General features: G+C 45.9%; 1 protein-coding gene across 1 annotated transcript in view; it reads left to right on the top strand.

The window, feature by feature from the left end:
• Positions 1–326: 326 nt before the first annotated feature.
• TBCK (TBC1 domain containing kinase) overlaps positions 327–25,405 on the top strand; it is a 1,465,497-nt gene continuing 1,440,418 nt past the window's right edge. The window contains exon 1 of the mRNA XM_078676605.1: positions 327–427. The gene's annotated coding sequence lies outside the window, so the exon portion shown is untranslated. The remainder of the gene's footprint in view (positions 428–25,405) is intronic.

Raw genomic sequence — 25,405 nt, forward strand, 5'->3', positions numbered from 1 at the left:
TGTGAATGAACACTTCTTCCTCCGCCACAGATTAGATCAGTGGCGGCAGGAGCAAGGTCCATAACTAATTCGCCATAGGTTGCCCGACAGCTAAAGGTAACACGTGCAAACGGCATAGCACCCGCCAAGTAGCGGAAGCAAGCTCAGGCACTGTTTACAAACAACAAAGGCACGCGCGGACTCGTCAGCCAATAAGCTTTTGAAATTCTGTACAGTGCACTAGGATTGGCCCAGCTGCCTACGAAGCCCCTGATCCAGCGTCATTTTGCGTGTTACGGCTGTATTTACATAGTGCGAGCCCTTTTCCTTTCTCTTTCCTTATGTTGCGGCATGGTATTGGCTGTCTTGAGACCCGGAAGTACTGATGTTACCGGCAAATGATGGCTAACGGGCAACAAATATCAGCATGAGTTCACTGATGGTCTATGTAAGTAGCTGACAAGCAATCACCTTAAGTGACAGCTCTTTAATATTTCGTGGTTCAGTAATATGTACGCCTTCGTTTAAGTGTTTAAGCGCATTCATTTGTTAAAAGTTTTTTTGATTTTTGTTCCACTTAAATGTATGTTTGGGAAGATATTTTCACGAGGAAGTACTTTTTCCTGCTTTGCGCCCAGGACACGTTTTAGGTCGGATTCTTAAAGCCTGCGTGCAAGATGAGCCTTCAGAAATAAGCCCCAAACAGCTACCAGAAGCAGGCACGCACTCGGGGCATTTGCCTCTGTAAGTGTTAAGATTACAACTCCCAGCTGGGGGTGGACGCCCTCAGGTCGTCCGACAGAGCCATCCCGCAGAGCCACAGCATAGCCTTTCACAGCCTGGGGGAGGGGGGTCACTCCTCGGCATCCGAGTGCTTGTATCCTTCTACTACTGCCTGTAGCGAACATTACTACTTTGCCCTGGGGAAGCAAACCCAAGCAGGTGTGCGTTCTAATTAGTGGCGCAACTAGCCCCGAACTTCAGGGTTTTGGGGGGGGGGGCGGGGGGGTTGAACTAACAGTGTTGGTGGGGTTATCATTTCGCACACTGGTAGCCGAGTCTGAGACAGCATTATAATATACGTTTGGAAGGCCAATAGGTTCGGGTTTAATGCGCTAAGGCATGGAAAAGATATATGTCATTGCCTGTTCTTTCCTGCAGAAGCACATTAAATCCAGATCTTTTGTCTTCGCCAATGCGTTCCCTGAGACACCAAGCACTGCTGGAGCTCAGAGAGTGTCCAACAGGCTTGTGGTGATCGGATGTCTGCAAGATGGTTGGTACCATTCGAGTCCTGTGCATTTCAGAAATGAAAGCACTGAAGGCTTACTGAAAACGTGCATTTTCTGATTAAAAGTAGCATGAAGTGCATAATGAGAACATGCTTCTAGGGAACAAGAAGATGTGTGTGGGGGGAATCTCCCAATGTGCCCAGTAAAAAGATCTCACAGACATTGAGAAGTAGACTTGAGGTGTGAAGACTAAATCGGGATAAACGAAATCGAGGGTGCTTCTTTCTAGCTGTCACAAAATGTGGTGGGCTCCCAACAGCTCAAAAGGAAGGGGTAATTAGCAAAGCATAATAAGCTGGGTACTTGTTCACCATGCGAAAGCATGCATGTGTTGCGATTTCTATTGCATGGACCTAACCTCAGAGCAACAGAGCCTTGTCTGTTATGGAAGATGATGGAAAATTATCCAAGATTGTATTCATCAAGTGGTGGCTTATATCTTTTTGTTATACAAACACTTACACTAGTAGTTCACACATTAACATTTTGAGCACAGCGAGATTAAGTGGGTTCTCAGAACTGCACAGTTTTCAGTCCGTGCCAAGCTGGGTTCAAGTCAAGGTCTTCAGATCGATAGCTTAGCCACTAAACCACATTTCTTTCCTTAGTTGATGACTAGAACTTTCAAAAAAGCTTCACACATTCAGTTTTACCACTCCTTGTGAACACTCATGTTCTGTTGATGTTTTAACATAGCCATTTGGCCACATTCATCATGCCGTCTAGTGAGTTGACCGAATGCAAATTATTTTGATATTTATGTTTTGTACATGAGTAGTATATAAGTGAGTTGTCTCCTGTTTAAGGTTGAGGTTAATCTTTTTGCATATACACAATAAAGTTAAGCACATACAGAGCATGCATAATGGGTCACTGTGTAATCTGGTCCAATATTACTATTCAGGTGTTCTGGTGATATCTTTGTCCTTGTAGCTTGTAAATGTCACCAGAAGTCTGAGATGGCATTGCCAAGGTACTCGTGTATTTTTTATATTACAAGTTTTATTCAAAGTGCAGCTAACAGTGAGCTTTGACTGGAATAAAAATTTTGATGCTTTGTTTACTTGTCACAAATAAAGTCATGATAAAACAATAGGCAATGGTGAGTTCAGTGGTTTGTGCTTCTGTGGCTGTACAGTTTACAGCATAATGATGGATTTTCTGAATTGGCCACATAATTTCCAGAATATGCAGATTTCACCAAAGTTGTTGTTTCCAGCTCAAACAGATGAATATAATACCACCAGATAAAAAGCCCCATGATTAGCATTTTTTGATGCATAATTTCGACAACCTTGGTCCTCCCAAGCTGCATAATCCTAGGAGCTGGGACAATGTAAAACCTTTGCACATCGGCAACAAAATCTGTATTTCACACATAACCGTGAAATATTTTCCATATTTCATGGTTCCTTAAAAATATGTGGGTTTAACACCACTGCTTTTTGTGAAATAAAAACACCATAACATGTAATACATGCATTTTTACTTGAAGATGTAATGACTTCTCAATCATCTCAATTGTACTCATCATTGTGAAGCAGAGATCGTGATGGGAATGAGTGTCTTTTTTAATGTGGTGTTTTCTGTCATCTGAAGTAGACTTTAAATGGTTGATGAATCTTTTTTTTCAGTTTTTGGCTCTGCAATACCTCTTTATAATGGCTAAACACTACTGTGAGAGGAATGAGTCAATATTGTAAATTACAACTATACAGCCAGTTCCCAATTTGTTAGCTCTAAATGAATTCAATAAAATACACACTTACACCTAAGCCAAACTTGCATTCAGTCACTGTTTCTTCCTCTCCAAATGAAAGAAGGTTATACAGAGATGAATAGATTTAAATGTGTCTATGCTTCAACAGAAATTCATCTTGGGAAGTAGTGCTGGCAGCCATATTAGTAAAGGAGCTGAAACCATGTGAAACATGACATTCATTCTTGTTATGGTGAGCATTGACAGCATAAGACACTTCTGCAGGATGCATTGAGAAAGCCAGAAGGAGACCTGGGAGTAGACCCATGCCTGTGGGAAACTATGATCATGCCTATAACCTTGCTGCACCACTCTCAAAGGGTTCCTGTAGCTCCAACCAGTGCACCGCATCTCCCCCCTCAGTCACTGCGAAGCTCATGTTACTTCACCTGAATAGATGCCTGGTGCTCTCTTATAGGAAAATGGAAGGTGCAGCTAGCAGGATAGGGGATTACGCAGAGCTTTTGTCCACTGAGGGGACCTTCCTTTGAAGGCCCCATGATTGGAGTCCTTTCATTTGTTTGTGGTGCCATTAAGCCATACATTAATGATTAGTGCACACGCACTAACAGAGGCTCCTGCAAAAAATCCTTCTTATTGCACTCTTGAAGCTGACCTGTCCTCAGAAGCTTTATGTGTTACTCCTCCATCTCTTCAGTTTGGGGTGTGCCTGCTTCAGCCACACCCGGCAGTGAATATATAAAACACCAAACTCCTTCAGTTTGTGAAGGGTTTACGCTTAATGTTCTATGTGAAACACAATTTAGAAATTGACTAGACTGCCTTTTACAATTCTAAAACATAACTTGCAAGTGAGTCTGTCACATGTGCAACACCTTTACTCCAAACCAGTGCTTAAATGGCTAAAAAGAAATGTGTGCTACTGACCAAAATGATTCTTTGGAGATTGGTATCGGCACCATCCATAAGCAGCACAGCCAGTGACAAGTGAAATGCTGACTTCTTATGAAGGGAGCAAAAGGAATTGGAGAAATATGCTGTAAAGGTTCCTTTAGTCAAAGTAAAGATAAAGGTAAGGTAAGTATACTTGTAAAGCGCACTGTTACTCCATCTCGGAGTGTCCCGGCGCTGTATACCGCTGGGGAACCCGTCCTGGCTTTCCCTGTGAGATGGTCCCTCCTGGGCACCTCCAAGGTGAAGCCAGGCATCCCCGGCGTTGATGGGGCCGTAGTGGAGATTAAGCAAGCTATTGCCCAGAGTTGCAGAGTGGGACCCATGGTTAGCGTAAGCACTTCGGCGAGAATTATCGAGTCCGCGGACATTGACCCAAGACCCTGCCGTGTCGGGAATTGAACCCTGGTCCCGGGCCGATATCTGCTTCAGGGTCTGCCGCTTCTAACCAGTGAGCCACACTTCTCCACCTTAGTCACCGCCTTCTGTTCCACACCCTCAAAATGCTCAATGTAGTCTTCCCAGGCTGTCTTAAAGCTGGACTATGGCAACGGACTCCGCTGGGATCACTGTCTTAACTGGTAGAAGACCATAAAAACCCAATGGCCAGACTCACACTTAGGCTTTCCCTCGTGTTCACGTCACACTGCACTTACAAAGTCCCTCACTGTCTCTCCATTCACTAACCCACTTGCTACACACTCACCAGACACTTCTGCTTATTTAGAATCCTGCTCACACACATCCCCCCCACATACAAAGAACATGCTTCCCCCTACCTTGTGCCAAATCCTGGTACAACCTACCTCTACACATTTGAGCTGCCTTCTCAGTACTTGAACTCTGCAAGAAACAGAAAACACTTCACTTGGTCAAGACACAGTCACAGCTGACATACCTCCTGCTTTCTCAGCACCAGGATACTCCCTAGGGTGTAGAGATCTATAACTAATTAGAATTCCTTACCCCACAAATATGTTTGCAGTTTCTCAACCGACCATGCGCATGCTAATGTTTCTCTTTCGATGATGCTGTAAATACTTTCAGTATCTTTTAATCTTTTAGAAATGAATGCTACAGGCGATTTAAGTGTGTCTTTGTCTTGTGGACTGAGTGCCACCCTAATAGCCTTGACTAAGTCATCCTTAGGTTGTATACCATCCGTGGTTTTATGTGTCCAAGATATTCTATCCAACTCTTGGATTTGGAAACAGTCATACCTTTGGCCCTTAACGTTGTTAAAACTGTATTTACAATACTATGATTTTCAGGAATAATTTCTGCATGAACTAAAATGTCATCCTGAAATTTCTGGACCCCCTTACATCTTTAAATAAAAGCTCCATTAATTTCTGAAAAACGTTTGCAGCAGAGGCTAACCCAAAGGGTAGCCTCGCATATCTGTAAGCGTCAAACAGTTTTATAAATGTGGTGTAAACTTCAGACTCTTTTGACAGTTTCACCTGATGAAGTGCTGACTTGAAATCTATCAAATAAAAGTATTTGGAACCACTTGTTGCAGCCAGCATTCTTGAATTTTCGGGAGTGCATGACAATCCACTATAATATTTTTATTGAGAGATCTCAAGCCAGCACACAGTTTGATTTCACCAGATTTCATTTTTGTAATTACCACAGCTGAAACCCATTCAGAAGAATCTATAGGTTCAATAATACTCTCCCTGCAAAGCTTATCTAGTACATTTGTTAATTCACTCATTACAGAGAGGTGTATTGGTCTAACCTTATGTGCAATAGTAATAGCATGTTCAAAACCTTTAACACATCTGATATGATCTGCAAAACATCCTGATTTGTCCTTAAAACGTCCTCAATAGTTAACCCCTCTTCATAACTCACACAGGATACAGGTAAATCCCCAAGTACAATGGTGAACCTTGTTTTAAAATTATACCAAGCCTACCTAGATCTCTCCAACCAACTATGTTTTTTACCTTTGTCTGCTAAATATATTTTGGTCTTGATACCTCTAAATACTAAAGAGTCTTCAAAAAGCCTTAACACGTTAATGTCAAATTCTCCAAATGCTTTTAGATTTTATATCAGTTTCTTGAAATGTTATGGCCTTCAAGAAATTGTAGAAAGTTTGATCCGCTAGGATGGTAATGGGTGAACCTGAGTTGGCCATAACATTCAGTTCCACCTCACCAATGTGTATAATTCCTAATGGTGTCCTAAATTTTCCAGAAGATTCATCCACAGTGAGTACAATGTTCTAATACATCTTGTTGCAGGCATTCTGCTCAGACACAGAACTGTGCACAGAGACCAAGGACCTCAGTGAATTGTGGTAGACCAAAAAACTCACCTCAGTACCTAGAAACCCTAACGACTAGCATCAGTGTCACATTACCTCTTCGTCCTATAGCAAAGGAACCAATGATTAGACAATCCAGAACATGCGACTTAGGTTATACTCAGGAATGGTGGGAGTGAAGAACACTAGTTTGTTTGTTATTCTCATACCAGTCCACAACAGGAGTAAAAAGAGACACGGGAAAGGTTAAAATATTTATTTTAATGACGTGCTCTAAGATGCAGTATTTTTGCAAACACATGCAGACATATGATTTGAAATAATATGATCAGCATTGTTGATTTTTTGTTTTATTTGAAAAGTTTTATATAGCGCTACTAGACCCGAAGGTATCAGAGCGCTTTACATGAATTACAGAGTTTCACAGGTTACATGGTTACATCACTTAAATCAAAGAGTCACAGGGGGAGGAGGGGGAGGGAGGGAATACACAACGGGAAAAACGAGGTACACAATGTCAGATGTGCGGCTGGGTAGGTGATGGCCGAGGGGGTGGAACCAGAGACAGACTCCTCTTTAGCTGCATATGACAGCTCCACAGGCATCCGCCAAGGTTGCTTGTGTATCGAGGTGAGTACAAAAAGTTTTGACGCCCATGGGTCGTCGTCAAAGGTCTATCAGAAATTCAGGGGAACGTTATTTATGAGTTATATATAGTGATGGCTAGACCCGTAAGTATCAGAGCACTTTACATTAGCCTGCACAATGTTACAGAGAATGAAAACAAATACACATTACAAAAATTAAGCAACAAAATTGGGAGAGGAAAGAAAGGTGAGACAAATAGAGAGCAGAGGGAGGAGTGTTAAGGGGGAGGATGAAGTTAAAGTGGGCAGGAGAGATGAAAGGAAGTCTGCCCAAAGACCGATTGGGTAGGTGACGCCCGAGGAGGGAGTCCACAGCCCATCACCGCAATAGCTAAACAGATAACTCCATCGGGCATCAGTCAGATTGCTAGGCCTCAACTGACGAGGGAAAGATCACAGAAGAAAGTCCAGTGGATAGACTGGGTGGGAACTACGAGCAAGGAAGGGTGAGGGCAAAGGTCAATAGCTGGAAAGAGAAGAGTAGAGAGGAGGGGGCTAGGGTGCATGATGAAGAGGAGAAGGGAGAAAAGTCCAGTAGAGAGACGCAGGAGAGTTTGCCCAAAGACCGGCTGGGTAGATGATGTTCAAGGAGGGAAATCCATAGTCCATCTCCCCTTTAGCTCGCGAGGTAGCTCCACCGGGTGTCAGTCAAAATGTCTAGGTCTCAGCTGCCGATGGAAAGATCTCCGAGGTCAAGTGACATGGAGGGTGAGCAGGAGCGGGGTCGTGTGAGGGCTGATCCAGAACAGGACGATGACCAAAGATTTTAGATCAGGAGAGATACTTAATCCCGTGGAACGTCCCACCAGCTCAGTTTGGGAGTGCCCCGGTACCTCAGGAGTCCCCCACGGCGGTAGTCAGGACTGGCCCTAGTCGCCATCTTGGGGGCAGGCACAGCAGCAAAGTCCACCTCCGCCTGAGATGCAAGCATTGTTAAAGGCAGAGGGGAGGAGGGCCACAAAATCACGGTAGCCTTTCCAGCAGGAGACATGGACCAAGGTCCAGCAGGTCATTTGGCCAGGAATCCAAAGGTGTAATAGGTACTCACTGTGGACGGTGACGGTTCTGCTGAGCTTCGGGGGCTCCTCAAGGCAGCGATGGCACAGGACTAAGATTCTACAGCACAATTCCATAAAACATAAAAGGAGAAATCATATTACAGTGATGGGGAAAACAGGTTCTATAGCGCCTAAAATATCACCCTTCCTAGCTAGGAACTATGTTTTATAAAATATAGAAGGTCTCTTAAGCTTGTGTGGGGGACCCCATACCTCCAAGATCAGCAAGAGTGAATCACATCAGGATCTGCAAAAGCTCTCTGTCTCTCTGGAAACAGAATTCTTCCAAGTGCCTGAAATCATGCCTACAGTGCAATAATAAAGGCGCCAGAATCTCCGTTGGCTGCAGCTGCATGTATGTTATGTCTAAAACGTGAGCCGATCAGCCCGAACAACAGCTACCTTGTTATGATAACCTTGGAGGCTTTAGCACTCACTGTGCAGACTAGGGTCGCGATGTAGGTCTAGGGATGCTGAAAACAAGCCATTTTCATGTGAACTAATTCACGCAGCCTAACTTACAACAGCTATAAGTAGTGTCGTGTGCAAAAAGCAGCAAAAGGTAAAATGGCGTTTAAACTTCTAATAAGCCTATGTTAACATAGCAATGTGCGCAAACAAGGCCCAGCACTCACTACAATCTTGTCATCAAATTCATGTAAATCATTAACTTTGACATTAGTAGAAATATTAACTTTCATACTTTTACATACCACACTAAAATGTCCAATCTTACAACATTTTATATATTTGTTTTGTCTACAGCAAGACATCCTGGAAAGTCTCCCAGATGAGACTTTAAGCCACACCTGTGACATGTAAAGGGTTTTCTAGTGTTAAAGTTATTATTTTTGAACTTGTTATTCAATTTACCTTCAGATTTCTGTTTGGCGTGCAAAATAAATACAGTAGGTGTTTGAGAACTATCACTAGCCAAAGCCTAGGTAGACACCATTGAATATTCAATGCTTTTGGCAATTTCGATAGATATATGTAATGTTGAGTTCCTACATACCACTAGTCTCTCTTGAAATGTTTTGGAGTGACAATGGAAAACAAATTGATCTCTAATTTAAACATTAGCCATGTCTTTATATTCACAAGAGGCAACAAGTTCTCGTAAAGCAGCTATATACTATATTTTCCTGTTCTGATTTTTTGCGCATGAAGAAGCAATGTCTTTAAGCCATCACGCAGGTTCCTCCGTAAACTTTTTTTCCATGCGATTAACTGCTTCTTCGTACTAAAATTCACGAAAATATCCAAGGCTGACCAAAAATAGCATGAAAATATCCTTGTCGCCAAATTGTTGTAAAGAGACGAATTCCGATGATGCATGCTTTAGCTACTTTTATTTAACAATTATAAAAGTAATAGGCCACATACACAAACTACAGCAGAGCAACCAGCGTTCAGGGAATTATTCTCTAAGTCTGAAGTTGTACGTTCTATGATCTAATATAAATATCAAAGGAACATTCTACATTCTATATGTCATAACACAGTTAAATCTCATTGGGCAACATGTGTGTGAATGTGAATAATTGAGTGTATGAGTGCTGATTTTAAATGTGTATTTACACTTGTTTGATTATCTGTATGTATGATTGTATACATGTAATGATATGTGGTGTGTGAAATTGTGTTTGTATTACATAAGTATTTATGGTATTATGTACAACAGTCTCTGTTCGCCTACCAGACCATGTATGCTTAGCCAAACATGTATGGAACCACCCATTCATTTTGTGGTGGCTAGACTTAAACTGACTCGTATGTTCTATTTCATTTTCTTTTTCTTAGCACACTCTTATGCACATGTATTTTTCTACAGTCCCAGATTTCCAAAGACTACCATAGCAGTTAAGAGGTAGTTTATACTTTGGTAGTGTCATGGCATTGCCTTTCCTAGATTACACATGACCACAAGTACTGATTTACATCACACTCCTACTATAGCTATCTAAATCTTTGGATTCCGAATGTCAGGAAGCGACTTCCTTACATTGGAGTTCTTAGGTGTAGTTTTCTTCATAATATGTTATCGCCTAAGCTGTCTGGATTTAAACCTTGTCGGGACTGTGATGGCCTGATGTTCATTACAGACCCCCCTCAGCACCTGCCTCTGGTGCTTGGGATCAGGGCATGACGTCAGGTAATGTGCCTCATGCCAGAAAAGGCATCCCAAGCACCAAAAGAACAGGTAGTAAATATGTAATGGCCAGAGCGGGAGAACGACGTTGGCGCAGTAAATCACGACCACCGAGGTCGAACTCTCTAGAGTCAACACCTTCTAAGAAACACAAGAAGAGAAGGCACGAATCACGCTGCTACATGTTAACAAGCAAGTCGCCAAGACCGTGAGTTTCACCTCACTTACCATTGGATCAAGAACTGGTGGCAGAATCCACAGAGAATCCGCTCCTACTGCTACATCTTACCTGGCACCTGTCACAGGGAAACTACTGCCAGTGGCACCGTTTACAAGGCTGAGAATAGCACCAGCCCATGGAGGTGTCCCCTCAATGCACAGCGTGTTATCTGTTGATTTGCATTAAAACAGTTTGAGGAAAGTTAGTCTGTTTCCATGAATTTAATGTATTCACTTTACCGCATGCGCGCTAGCGGTTTTCCCGCTGCGCGCTGCGTTTTTCAAATTACCGCGTTACATGACGAGCTCAGCTCGTCATCAGCGCACGGCACGTTACGCTCATGACGAGCTGAGCTCGTCATCAGCCCCGAAGGGGTTAAATGTAGTTTGTGATCCACATTGATTGAATAAGTAGTGAACTTGGAAAAGAAAAATAGAACTGAAAACTCCAAATTATATTCCAATTTAGTATTCCCAATGCATTTCGGGCTGCTGGGAGCCCATAATCAGGGGAATGTTAAACTCCTACAAAATGAAGCAGAAAAGCTGGGGGTCACTGAACGGCACAGTTCATGCCTTGACATCAGACACTCCTTGCAAAAATCCAGTACTTGTTCAGTTCACAAATTAGCAGTGGAAGGTCCATTAGTTAGTAATTTGTGAATGCTAGGAAAAGATGTTCCTGTGTTACCATGGTGACTGCTTTGTCATGCAATCTGGAAAAATATTAACAACATGCTCATTAGTTAACCTACTCATGTGGGTTAGCTTGGTGACGCTGTTCCATGATTCAAATGGTGAAAACGTGAGTAAAAAAACGCTCTAGAAGTAAGCTTGTGATTGTAAATGATGTTGAAATGAAAGTGTTTAGCCATTATGGCAGTGCTCTAAATTAATGGCTTGGGCTCGGGCTCAAAAACACGAACTGAAGGTGCTCATTGAGATTCAAATGTGGGCTTGTGTTCGTAAATACGGGTCGAACAAGCGTGTTTTACCAGTATGCCAGTGTTCTAAAACGATAACCTGTGTTCAAAACGCAGGTTAAAAAATGCTTCTTGCCAGTGTGGTGTGCCTTGCCGGTGTGCTGGTGCTCTAAAGTTTTTCCGGTAGTTTGTGCTAAAAAAGGTTGAAGTTAAGTGTCTAACTGGTGTTGTTAGTACGAAAAATGCAAGGATCACTCCTTGCCTGAAGGTTCGTGCACTGGAAATTGTAGCACGGTGTGGAGACGTTTGGTAAATATTCAAAAACGACGGTGATCAAAAAGCGAAAACGTACTACTGTGAAAGATCAATAAGTGGTGAATAGTGTGGCAGCCATCGTGAAATGTGCAAAGGGTGTAATGATTAATATGTGGTGAACCAGTGGAAATTAAAAAATAAGAGTGTCGTTTAAATTCTAATTGGGCAATGATCACGTTTTATGAACTATTACAGACATATACATATGGTTGATGATAAGAGAAAAGTATAATGAATGTATACAAAATATAATAAATCACATGAAGTATGCTGAATGATGTGGGGAGATGCTTAATAAAGTGTGAGAATGATGTAACAAAAAGCTAAACAGAAAACGTGGAGTAACCAATGATGAAAAGAATGTGTGACAAGTTTCTTATGTGCGTTATTGCATTTGATGTCATGAATCGACAGTGCGTTATGAAATGAAACTCAATGGGTGTAACTAGGTGTGAATGTGATTGGTGAATGTGATGATCCTTTTCCTCCATCAGTTGGTTGAATATCTGGTTCCCTGGACTGTTCAACATTTAGCGTTGGGTTAGAGATAGCAACTGTATTCTATGCGATTGTTTAAGCGGTTTAGATTGAAAGTGACCAATGATCTGATCCACTAAGTCTCTCTTTGCAGCAAAAGTTTAGTCAAGTTGATGCCCTCACATGGCACCACAGTTTCAGGGACCAAGAAGTGTAATTGACTGATGTTATGATGGTGTGATTGAAAGTGCGTGGCTACACAGGATTTCTGATTGAAAGTACGAATGTTACTTTTGTGTTAGTTTAGTCTTGTCTTGATTTTTCGTTCTGTTATGCCAACGTATGCTAAGCCACATGGACATTTCAACATGTAGATGATATTCTTGCTGTCACAGTTGGCAGTTGTATGTAATTTAATCTTGTTTCCTTTGCGTGGATGTGTGATTTGATTGCCCTTTATGATGTTGTTACAGTTGTAACATGGAATTGTTCCTTTGTGTATCCCTTGAATTAAACTGGGTCTGAAGGTGGATATGATTTCTCTGATATTTTTGATGCGTTCGTATGCAAAAATGGGGGGTTGACGAAGATTCCTTTGATGTCTGGTTCCATTTGGACCATCGGCCAGTGTTTCATGATCAATTTCTTGATGGATAAGCTTTATGTGGAGAATTTTGAAACTAGGACCATGCGGTCCTGTTTGTTGGGTTTGATAGTTAGTTTTAATAGTCGATCATGAGATATGGGTGCTACGCGTTGTGCAGCTTCCTTCAATATCTTCGGCTGGTATTGTCTGGCCTCAAACCTCTCCAACATCTCCTTCAAGCTTCTAGGCAGTTTCTCTGGATTGGAAACTATCCTTTTGATGCGTAATTACTGCAAGTAGGGTAGATGTCGATTCAACAATGCCTAGTGAAAACTATTGTAGTGCAATAGATTACTGCGATCTGTGGTCTTCCTATATATATTGGTTTCTAGTTGGCCACCTACTCTGGAGATGTTTACATCTAGAATGTTGATGAGGGTATGGCTGGAATCATACATGAATTCAATGCGATCATTGATGATGTTCAAAACGACGACGGCTGCAGCCAATTCTTGTTGAGATCCCTTCCACAGTATGAAGATGTCATCTATAAATCACACAAACATTAATAGTTTGTCGGTCCAAGTGATGTTATTAAGGATACGTTTCTCTTCAAATTTATGCATGAATAGATTGGCATAACTAGGTGCTGCCCAATAGCCCATGGAAGTTCCTGTGAGTTGTAGAAATAAATCATTCTTCCACCTGAAGGATCTGTGGTATAAAGTGTAGTTCAACAGTTCTAAAAAGAAAATCTTGAGATCCTCATCCCAGTCGGTTCTAGTCACGAAGTACTCTACTGCCTCAATCCCCAAGTTGTGTGGGATTGAGGTGTAGAGTGACTTGACATCAATGTTACACAGCAAGATGTTGGAATCGCTTTCAAGTTGGATAGTCTTAATCTTGTTAAAAAATCTGTGGTGTCTTTGATATAAGTTGACATCTGTTGAACCAAAACTTGTAAGTGTTTGTCAAGATATATGCCTATGGGTTCATGTAACAACCCAAGTGTGGATACGGTGGGCCTTAAAGGAGGTCTGTACTAGTTCTTATGGATTTTGGGCAACATGTTGAAGGTTGGATACCTAGGATTTTCTTGTAGGAGATATCACCTGTCATTTTCGGTGATGGTTCCCATTAGCACAGCAGAATCCAAAAGAACTCTCAAAGCTTGTGTGAACTCATTGGTGGGATTCGTCTGGAGTTTCATGTAAGTTGTGGAATCATACACGTGTTCCATGTCTTTTTGTAGATAGCATTCAGAGTCCATAATGACTAACACCCTCCCTTTGTCTGCCATTGTGCATCTGATGTTCCTGTTGTTGGGTATGTTTGTGAGAATACCACGTTCGTTCATGGTTAGGTTTGAATGTTTGGATCTCTTCTTTGTATGTAAGTCAGGTAGGTGATGTCTAATGATAGTTTCAAACGAATCCCAAATTTTATGACTTACAGGAGCCATGAATGTGCTTTTAGTCCATAATCCTTTTAGTGTGCCTTGGTCTTCTGATGTTCGTTGTTCAACTACATTGGGGAAGGAGTGTTTGAGACACAATGTGTGCATGAACTTGAAAAAGCTCACCTCAAGGTCCAGTGGATTGGAGTAGTACGTGGGAACATATGGCTTAGTTGTTGTTTAGAAATGTTTATCACTTACTTGGCCTCGTTCATGTCTTGTGACTCCAAGTAATTCTCTTCAGAGTGGCCTTTTCTAGATTTGTGCCAGCGCCCGCCTGGTTCATCATTTTGAAGTGGGCCCTTTCCTAAAAAGGACCCTGAGCAGTGGATTGTTTTAATAGTTGATATTGAAGGCTCTGTAATTGTGACTGTGGTTGAGGTAGTCCAGGGTGTATCTCTTCCCTGGTTTGTAGTCGATAATGTCCCTTTTATATTTACGTATCTTTTGCTCATTTATTTCCTGGGTGTGTTTCTCCAGTTGGTCATTGATGTCACTAAGGGTTTTTGACCAATCGCCGCATCCATTTTGGAGGACAATTCTTGTTTGAGTTAGTTGATCTCAATATTTAAATCTTCAATCACTTTGGGAAGTTCTTTGACAATGCTGGGATCAAGTCCAGTGAACAGTTGTTTAAGATGACAATCCATCTTTCAATCAGTTTGGAACTATTTTTACAAAGTGAAGGTTTGAGCGCAATTCTTAAACCCCTCAGAATGCGTTGTGTGCGGTAGTACTTTATGAGGGTGCTTGCATGGAGTCGTTGGCTAATTTATTATTATTATTGTTTTTTTAACTGTTTATATTGAATTTTCAAAGACAAAAACATAAGAATAAAGACAAAGAGCAATACAAATCTGAAAGAAATAGACAAAACAATAAACAAAAAAAGGCAAGTTCTTATCACCAATATAATCACTCTTGGATCAAATAAACAATACTGATAAAGAAGGGATGGGGAGCAATGAGCATACAGGTAGGGCAAAACGGCTTAGGGTGTAAAGCGATTCGGGGGGGTGAGAATGCAAGCTAGCACATAGTTGTAATAGGGTGCAGATCGTAGCATAGGCCTTACAGCCAGATAAGGGGGGTCAGCAACAACGGACAACACCCACCAGCTCACGCATGGAATGAAAACAACCTTTGGCAGCAATTAGGCTTCAGAAGCGTCAGTATCAGACATTTGCCGTGCATTATATTGAGCATAAAGACCTCAGAAACTCTTCGGGCGATTACTCGGTGGTCTCATCACATTGTAAACCTCTGATTGAGAATGACAGTATAATATATCTCGCTCCCATTCCACCATGGGGGGCAATGGTCCCCTCAGCCATCTCATCGCCAGTCTGCGCTTGGCTAAGAAGAGGGCTAAAGCAACCAATTTACGCATTCTCTTTTTAAGAGGTTTAGTGTATCCTAGCAAAGCTAACAATGGGTCAGGGGATAAGGTTGAACCAACAATGTCACTGAGTTTATGAAAGATAGAAGACCAATACTGCGCTACTGGGGGGCATTTCTCTTTTTGGCAAATATAGCAGTTGATTAATGTTACTCTGGACGTTGCCGGTACTGGGCCCCGCGGTTTCCACTTCATTGATTACTGCGTATATCCTTTGTGCTTTATCCTCGGAGTATGCAAAGGTGTTTGCTCGATTGTCTGTTAAGTTGGTGATATCTTCGTACAACATGTATTTCGTGGGTGCTATGAACCAGGAAGGGAATAGATGTAAGACAGTGCTTCATGCACACCTGGATTTTAGAGAATAACTTTTCTCTCACTTTCAAATTCATAAAGTTGTGTATGCAGATCGGGTTTTGCTCACTGATCCATGAGCGTGGATAACAACTGAGAATAGCACCACCCCATGAGGGGGTGTCCTCTCAATGCACAGCGAGATATCCGTTGATTTGCATTAAAACAGTTTGAGGCAAGTTAGTCTGTTTCCATGAATTTAATTTATTAACTTTAAATGTAGTTTGTGATCCACATTGATTTAATAAGTAGTGAAGTTGGAAAAGAAAAATAGAACTGAAAACTCCAAGTTATATTCCAATTTAGTAGTTCCAATGCTTTTTGGATTGCTGGGAGCCCTTCAACAGGGGAATGTTAAACTCCCAAAAAATGAAGTAGAAAGGCTGGGGTCACTGAACGGCACTGTTCATGCCCTTGACACGAGACACCCCTTTCAAAAATCCAGTACATATTTAGTACACAAAATAGCAGGGAAAGTCCCATTAGTTAGTAATTTGTGATTGCCAGGAAAAGATGTTATTGTGTTACCATGGTGACTGCTTTGTCATGCAATCCGGAAAAATATTAACATGCAATTTTTTTTAAAAACCTTTATTTAACTTTTTTCATTAATACCATACATGATTGTACACTGTATAAACCCAGATATACAGTTCTCTCAGTTTTCAAGTAGAAACAGATTTCAAACATCTTGCAACACTTGTAAATGAGTCTGTACCTTCCCTCCTTTAACCCCTTGCTTGCTTTTGACGGCCCCCGGTGTCCGACGTCATGGTGGCCATGTGCGGAGGACGGCCGGGGGCTGTCCGAACGCAGCCCACTCATTAATTCGCCCACACAGTGGGGGGAATTCGCTTAGCACACAAGGGGTTAATCTGTGTTGTAATTTCTATAATGCAAGACATGATTCCCTTATTCTCCTGTCTTAGATGCTCGCACCTTGTCTGAGACATGCTCATTAGTGAACATACTCATGTTGGTTAGCTGGGAGACGTTGTTCCATTATTCCAATGGTGAAAGCACTAGTCAAAGATAACGCTCTAGAAGTGACCTTGTGATTGTAAATGATAGTGAAATGAACACATTTAGCCGTTATGGCAGTGCTCTAAACGAATGGATTGTGCGCAAAAACACGAACTGAAGGTGCTCATTGAGATTCAAATGTGGGCTTGTGTTTGTAAATACGGGTCGAACAAGCGTGTTTTAGTAGTTCAAAACGCAGGTTAAAAAATGCGTTTTGCCGGTGTGGTGTGCCTTGCCGGTGTGCCAGTGCTCTAAAGCGTTTGCCGTAGTTTGTGCTAAAAAAACTCAGGTTGAATTAAAGCGTCTAACCGGTGTTGTTAGTACGAAAAATACAAGGATCACTCCTCGCCTGGTGATTCGTGCACTGGAAATTCTAGCACGGATGTGGAGACGTTTGGTAAATATTAATAAACTACGGTGATCAAAAACGTACCACTGTGAAAGGTCAATAGGTGGTGAGTAGTGAGGCGGCCACCGTGAAACGTGCAAAGGGTGTCATGATTAATACGTGGTGAATGAGTGAAAATTAAAAAACAAGTGTGTCGTTTGAATTCTAATTGGGGGGGCGTTGCCAAGATGGCGGCGTGAGCGGACGTGTTCTCCCGAGCTCCCGCCGCCGGACTTTCTTAGCACGGGCTTTCGTTACCCTGAGCCGTTTATTAGCCACCTCAACGGATCGGCTGACACCCCTAGCGGCACACGGCATAAGGGGGGGGGCTAGCGACGGGCAGCGGGGGCTTTCAGCGGTGGCGGCCCGAGCGGCCTCCTGGGCAGCCTGTAGTGACGGAGCAGTGAGGAAGCGGAGCCGGAGCTGAGCCCGGGAGCTGCCGGGTCTGGTGGATGCTGCCTCGGGGGTGCGCTACGCAAGGCCCGGTGCGGCAACGGTGGGAGGCGCTGGGTGTGGAACTACCCGGTGGCTACTGCGGTCCTACCGCCCACTGTGAGGCCAGGTTGGTGTGAGGCCCCGTTGACGATCCCGGGGTAGAGGAGGCAGGAGCAGCCAAGGGCCGGGCACGGCCCTTCCCCGACCCCCGCTGGTGACGATCAGGGAGAGTGGAGCCGGGACTGGACGTCCCCCACTGCGTTGAGGAGAATTGCGGACGGCACCCGTGGTGCCTGAAATCAGACCAGAGGTGAGGGGCGGCGTGGCGGCCTAGTGGGCAGACACCACCAGCGCAACCTGCGGCCCGTGTGGCGTTTTCCTGGCACGGCTGGCTGCGGGAGAGAGCACTGCGGGGACCCCCCGACACTGGGAATAGTAGACTGGGGTGTGGCTGGAGTCCATTAAGAGCAAGTGGGGAGACTGCCAGCGACCCCGCGACCCCCACATTGAGAACTCAAGGGTCCCCTGCCAGCTGAGGGGCTAGAGTGGAGAAACGCCCGAGACAGTGAGAGACCGCGGCCAGCAACGTGCACCTTGGGGAGGCTCCTCGACACGGGCCGGATATACACCTCCAGGCGCAGAGGGGCACAGTAGCGGGGCTGTGGGCCCCAACAGTGTGGGGCCCTCTCCGGTGATCTGAGTACACCCCCGCGAGACACCCGTGGAGGGGGCCTGGAGAGGTAGACGGCTGGCCCTAGCCCATGGTGGCGAACAACTAGTGGATACGGCCCGGTGCTGGTACTACGCGGGAGTACGACAGAGTTTCCGACAAGCCCAGTACTGCGGGGGACTCCACTTCGCCCGGTGCCCGCGGGACAGGCCTGATACCGAGGTTGTCACCCCGACACAGAGAAAGACCAGCGGGGACGCGCCCCCCACCACAGCACGTTAGAATCTACCAACCACCGAGCTACCCACGTGGCCTGGGCAGCGCTTTCGAGGCAGGCCCGACAGGGAACGACGGAACCGGGGGTGACTCCACAGAAGGACAGGGTGCGTGAGGGGAAGTGGCTCTCCACATCGAGCGACGCCGGAGACTTAGCGGCAGGCGGCTCGGTGGCGGTGTCACATACGCGGTGCTAGCCGCAGGACCCATCCTTCCAGCGTGGGGAGCAACATACACCAGGGTACCTTCCGGTGCGATGGAACGAGGCTCAGAGGCCGATTGAGTTGAGCGCTCGCCTCAGATAGCCCCTACGCAATAAGTTGGCTGAGAGACTGCGGAACCGGGGAAGCTTGGGAGACACGAGGTGCACGATCGGAGAGTGCCCTTTGCCTGGCGAGAAGAGCGCTATGTCTGCCGAGATGGCGAGCGCAGAACCCATCACAAAGGCGTTTTTGGAATCGCTGTTTACTTCTTTGAGGGATGACATACATACCCTTAAAAAGGAATTCTCGGGGAAGATGCGGGAGGTACGCAGAGATGTGGACGGCATTGGGGAGCGAATGGCAGACCTGGAAACTAAACAGGAGAGTAGGGACACCGAAGTGGAGGCGCTCCAACAGGAGATAATTAGGATACACGACCAGCAGGTGGACCTGCAAGCCCATCTTGAGGACCTGGGGAACCGCTCTCGGCGGCACAACGTTCGAATCCGGGGGGTGACGATGACAGAAGAGACCAAGGACCTGTTTCAATTTTCTAGAGAACTCTTCAATCATATCCTTGGGTGGCCCCTAGAGACAGAGTTGCGGCTAGACAGGGCGCACAGAGTGGGCTTTCAGCGAGCGGCGCTGGCCCCCCATCGGACATACTGGTCTGTGTGCAAGACTACAGGACCAAGGAAGAAATCCTATAGAAGGTGAGACAGATGTATCCGATCTCCTTTAAACACCAAACGGCGACCCTGTTCCAGGACTTGTCTGCTCTTACATTGCAGAAACGCCGGGTTTTCAAACCTGTTACAAGCTACCTCCAACAACAGGGCATTCCCTACAGCTGGGGTCACCCCTTCCGCATTGTGTTCAAGTTTAATAATAAACTGTGCCAACTCCGCTCCCTGACGGAAGCATGTCATGTCTTGGGTATCGACCCACCGAAGGAGGAGGAAGCTCCGACGGACCACTCCGGAGGCCCCGAGCATACGGCATTGCGGTGGCGTCAGCAGGACAGATGACGTCGGACCAGAAAACCCCCAAAAACAGAAATAGAGGATGGTCAACGAGCAGCGGTGGCGGCAGTGAAGTCAGACGGATCTACATCGCAACCAGGCTGAACGATACACCCACCTCCCTCGAGTCTAGGGGTTGTTTAATGTTTCGACACGGCCGGCGGCGGGAAGGGGGGATTAATGGTTCGATTGCATTACCCAGTTCTTCATTCTTGCCGTTCACCGGGGAAGGTGACGGACTAGACTCTTTACCAATCACCTATGGATGATGGGCACTAAGTTTGTTTTGGTTTGTTGGATGCTTCTTGATTCTCTTTGGGGGGGGGTTGGGGGGGGCGGGTTGGGGATGCTGGTAGGGTGGGATCCAGGTCCGGGGACGCTTTTAGAATTGGGTGGGTTGACAATCCTCTATGCCAGCAAGGTCCAGGTTTTAGGATGTGCCTCGAGGAAGGGCTTGTTTCATGGGAGGAGAGCTTGGTTAACGCTTGACATTGCCCAGATAGGGGTCCCTATGGCCCGCATGACTACCTATGCCCCCGTCTGAGTTACGAATCCTCACACTAAATGTGCGAGGACTCAACAATCCGGTGAACAGGAAGGCTGTTCTCTCCCTTTTGGAGGCCTCTAAGGCCGACATCTGCTTGCCGCAAGAAACCCACTTACTGTCGAAAGATTGCCCCAGGACGCGCTCTCTCTATTTCCCTCACCAATTTTACTCTTCCTCTTCCACTAAAACTGCGGGGGTGGCAATCTTGGTGGCCCACAGGTTCAGGGGAAAGGTCCTGCAGAAAGGAGTGGAGGTGAAGGGGAGGTTGTTGTCTTATAGATTTTCCCTCGGAGGGGTGGTCTTCACGATCTGCTCCATATATGCCCCGAATGAAGGTCAGGAGAAGTTCTTTCACTCCGCACTCACGGAGGTGGCCACATCTCCTGATCGACACGTACTGATGGGTGGGGATCTGAATCTAGTTATGGACACTTTGCAGGACAGGTCCGCCCAGCGCTCCTCTCAGGCGGGACGCTCTCCGCCGGGGTGTTGGCTAGACTGGGAGACTTGGGCATGGTAGATTTGTGGCGTAGGTTCCATCCAAACGACAGGGAATACACATGTTATTCAAATGCCCACAAAACCTATGCCCGTTTAGACTATTTCTTGGCTTCCTCCTCCCTGTAGGCGCTCACAACAGAGGTAGAGATAGGAGCTGCGTCCCTCTCTGATCATTCCCCCATGGTAGCTGTATTTTCCCTCCCCCGAATGAAGGTCAGGAGAAGTTCTTTCACTCCGCACTCACGGAGGTGGCCACATCTCCTGATCGACACGTACTGATGGGTGGGAGTCTGAATCTAGTTATGGACACTTTGCAGGACAGGTCCGCCCAGCGCTCCTCTCAGGTCGGGACGCTCTCCGCCGGGGTGTTGGCTAGACTGGGAGACTTGGGCATGGTAGATTTGTGGCGTAGGTTCCATCCAAACGACAGGGAATACACATATTATTCAAATGCCCACAAAACCTATGCCCGTTTAGACTATTTCTTGGCTTCCTCCTCCCTGCAGGCGCTCACAACAGAGGTAAAGATAGGAGCTGCGTGCCTCTCTGATCATTCCCCCATGGTAGCTGTATTTTCCCTCCCCCCCGTTGTCACGCACACCTCGCTGCTGGAAGCTCCGCGACACTTTGCTACATCGCACTGAAGTGGTGGAGAAGGTCCAGGGGGCTATCGGACTATTTGGCGCACAACAGCACAGACGACACATCCTTGGCTACTCATTGGGCGGTGCTTAAAGGGGTACTGCGCGGTGAGCTAATCGTGGTCTCGGCCGCCGAGAACGTGCGCGGAAGCGGGAGGAACTGTCGCAGAGGACACGTGAACTTGAACGCATGCACCAACGAACCGGGGCGCCAAGGATCTGGAGAGCAGTTGCGACAAGTTAGGCAACAGTTGGCAGCGCTTGACCAAGATCGGGCGGAATATGTGGCATTGAAGGTGAGACACCTCTATAACACAGGGGGAGACCGTTGCGGGAGGCTGCTGGGTCATGCGCTTCGGGAGGCACAGCGAACACAGGCGGTTCAGGAAGTCGTCACACAAGAGGGACGGGTGGTTACCGAGGACGCTGACATTGCGGGGGCCTTTAGCGCCTTCTACACCTCACTATACATTGGGTCCGTGCTTGACCCGGAGGAAGGAGAGAGGTTCCTGGCTTCTGTCTCCCTCCCTTCGTTCACCCCAGATTAGGCGGATTTTCTGGAACGGCCTATCCGGCCGGAGGAGGTGATTGCAGCCATTTCGCGCCTCAAATTGGCAAAAGCGCCCGGCCCGGATGGCATCTTGGCGATCTTTTATAAGACATTTTGCTCGCAGGTGACACTGCTGTTGACTGCCCTCTTTTAAATCCTTCGCGGACGCCGGGGCGATCCCGGGTGACCTTTTGGAGGCCACCATCTCGGTCATCCCCAAACCGGGGAAGGATCATTCGAGGTGTGAGGCATACCGCCCTATATCTCTACTCAATGTAGACCTTAAACTCTACACTAGCATTCTGGCGGCGCGACTCGCACCGCTGATGCAGGGACTGATTGACCCGGATCAGGTGGGATTCATCCCTGAACGTCAGACGGTAGACCACACTAAAAGGACGCTGCAACTAATTGAGAAATCCTCAAGGACGTCGGGATAGTACATGTTGCTCGCGATAGATGCCGAGAAGGCGTTTGACCGAGTCCACTGGCCTTATCTTGAACAGGTGCTGGTGAAGGCCGGGCTGGGCGATAGATTCCGTACGTGGGTCCTTAACTGCTATATCTGCCCCTCTGCGACGGTCAAGGTCAACGGATTCGCCTCACCCCGATTCCCTATCGAACGTGGCACACGACAGGGATGCCTGCTGTCGCCCCTGCTCTTTGCCCTGTACATGGAGCCACTGGCACAACTGATGCGAACCACCCCGGGGGTGCAGGGTATCAAATTTGGGGCAATCGTACACACCATCAGCCTGTACGCTGACGATATCCTTATGTCTTTGTCCTCTCCAGACACATCCTTACCGGCCTGTGTGGAAGTCTTGGACACATTTTCCAGGGTGTCTGGGTTCAAGGTGAATATGAACAAGTCGGAAGCGTTGGACCTCTCTCTGGAGCCGCACACTCTGGCCCAACTGCAGGGACGCTTTCCATTCCACTGGGCGCAGACGTCGGTTCCCTACCTGGGAATTCAGCTGGCACCGACGTTGTTGGACACGTTCGAGATCAACTACACACGTCTGCGCCGGCTCATTCGCAATGAACTGAGCAGATGGAAGCACCTCCCTATGTCGTGGCTGGGCAAGGTGGCGGCCATCAAAATGACGGTCCTACCACAGATCCTTTACGTATTCCGGCCCATCCCCCTAAGCCCGCCAGTTGGCTGGCTTCGCCAGACGCAATCCGAGCTGGCACAATTTATCTGGAATGGCAGGAAACCCCGATTGAAACTAAGACTCGCGACGTTGCCTCCTGAGAAGGGGGGTTTGGAACTTCCGGATCTCCTGCTTTACTGTCAGGCAGTACAGTTGCGAACCCTGGTGGAATGGAGCAGGTGGGAATCGGATAAACACTGGCTCTTTCAGGATCAGGCGGTCGCGGGCCGTCCGCTACAGGAAGTGCCCTTTCTTCGCCGGCAAGACCGACCCCCCCCCAATATCTATGCTTCCTACATCACTGTGGTAAATAAATAAATAATACCCTATTTTTGACTAAGCATATAGTATAACAGATAGCTCAATAAATAAGAGTCAAGATTCGAGGTAGTAGGAGTTTCTGCAGGTTTATTACAGCATAAGGACAGGATCAGGACAACCTGCATGGGAACAGAGTGACAGGGCCCAGCAGGACAACTGGGGCCCAGCAGGGGAAAAGAGGCCCAGCAGCTGCTGGGGCTAGGTCTGGGATGAGCGCGCTAACTTTTAATAACAATACATTGACTTATATACATAGCGCAAACACATAGCATTACATTGCAGTAGGCGTAACAGTGGGTGGAGCAGAAGGCGTGACGCGTAGCAGTCGCGAAAGATAACAGTAAAAAGAGGTGTAACTGGGCGTATACATAGACATGTGGTGCAAACGTAACAGAATATGTCATGAATGGGCGGAAACATTGGAGGGGGCTACCTAAGGAGCCGGGACCTCTAACCTAATGGTGCGCGAAAATTGGCAATGACGTGTTACTAGGAGAAGCTGGGGCTACGAACTCTGTGCTAGGAGCAGAGACTAGAGTCTGGAGGGTCGGAGCGACATGTACCTAAACCCTATCTGGTATCTGATGTTTAGGGAACATGTTGATATAAACTAGGAGTCATGAGGGGAAAAGTTAACTTGATTCTAAGACTGGACCATGCTTTATTCTACATGTAGTGCGTGATGAAGAATATTAAATGACCATTAATACAGTATTTCTCTAACGTGGAGCCGAATAGGCTAGACAATGACGGAAACTATTGATGCAGTTCAGTAGCTTAGGAATGCAGAGAAGAAGGACTGAACTGATAGCTGGAATCATAACATACTCTTGGCAGACTCAGAGGCAGAGCCAAGCTGCACCGGGCACTGCGAGGCAGGAAGTAAGTGAAGGGTCGAGGATACAGGTGGGGGCTGTACCGCTCCTCAGCGAGGCTTTCAGGAGACAGGAGCTGAATCCAGAGTCCGGGCCCTTTTGAGGCCTGGAAACGGGGACTTTATAATGGAATAACGTGCACACTGGGAAACGTGGCAACATTACTTTACATATGCCTGATATTCGTAGTATTCACGAAGACTGGAAACTAGCATACTAAAGGTGGACACAACTGGAATTGCGTCATTAATCGGACATGGGGAATAACATATGCATATTGGTCATGCACACATAACATATGATGGATGAGGCGTAGGGACACAGAACATGGCAAAATTTACTTTTCCACATTCCCTCCTTGTCACTACGTTTCCATCAGGAAACATCAATATTCATGATACCGTCTATCATTTCATACAGTACCATTTGCTCGTCTCGAATTGTCTTGGAACGGGATTTAGAACGGGGCTTGGGACTAGGAATACAAGAGGTAGCACACATGCTGCAAATCGCAGGGCCACATTGTATACAGAGGCAGCAGCTAAATATGATCGCTACTGCTATACTTAGAAAGGACAGGACTTTCCATCCCCAGGCGGAAATTATATTCCAGAACCAACCGGACCATGTCCAGGTGCCTGGATCTTGGTGTAACAGATGGGCAATTTTATGGAGTCTGGTTATAGCTGAATAAACAGACGGCGCGTTATTTGGAATGAAAATGCAGCAACTAGATCCGATGACTCTACAGGCCCCGCCCCTATCGGCCAGTATGACGTCAAGGACGAGACGATTTTGCAAAACGACAAATCTCATAGCAGATTGTTCTTCGGTTAGGTTACCTAGAGCAGAGGCAGTCTCATTTACTACAGCTTCAAGGGTTCTTGTTAACCTACGGATCAGTTTACTATTCTGGACAGGTCCTACAAAGAAGAAGAAACCTTTATTGAAATCTGTATACTGTTCTAGAGTAGTTTCAGTATAATCGAC

The sequence above is a fragment of the Lissotriton helveticus genome, chromosome 2_1, assembly GCF_964261635.1.
Source record: "Lissotriton helveticus chromosome 2_1, aLisHel1.1, whole genome shotgun sequence".
In the NCBI taxonomy this organism is placed as follows: domain Eukaryota; kingdom Metazoa; phylum Chordata; class Amphibia; order Caudata; family Salamandridae; genus Lissotriton; species Lissotriton helveticus.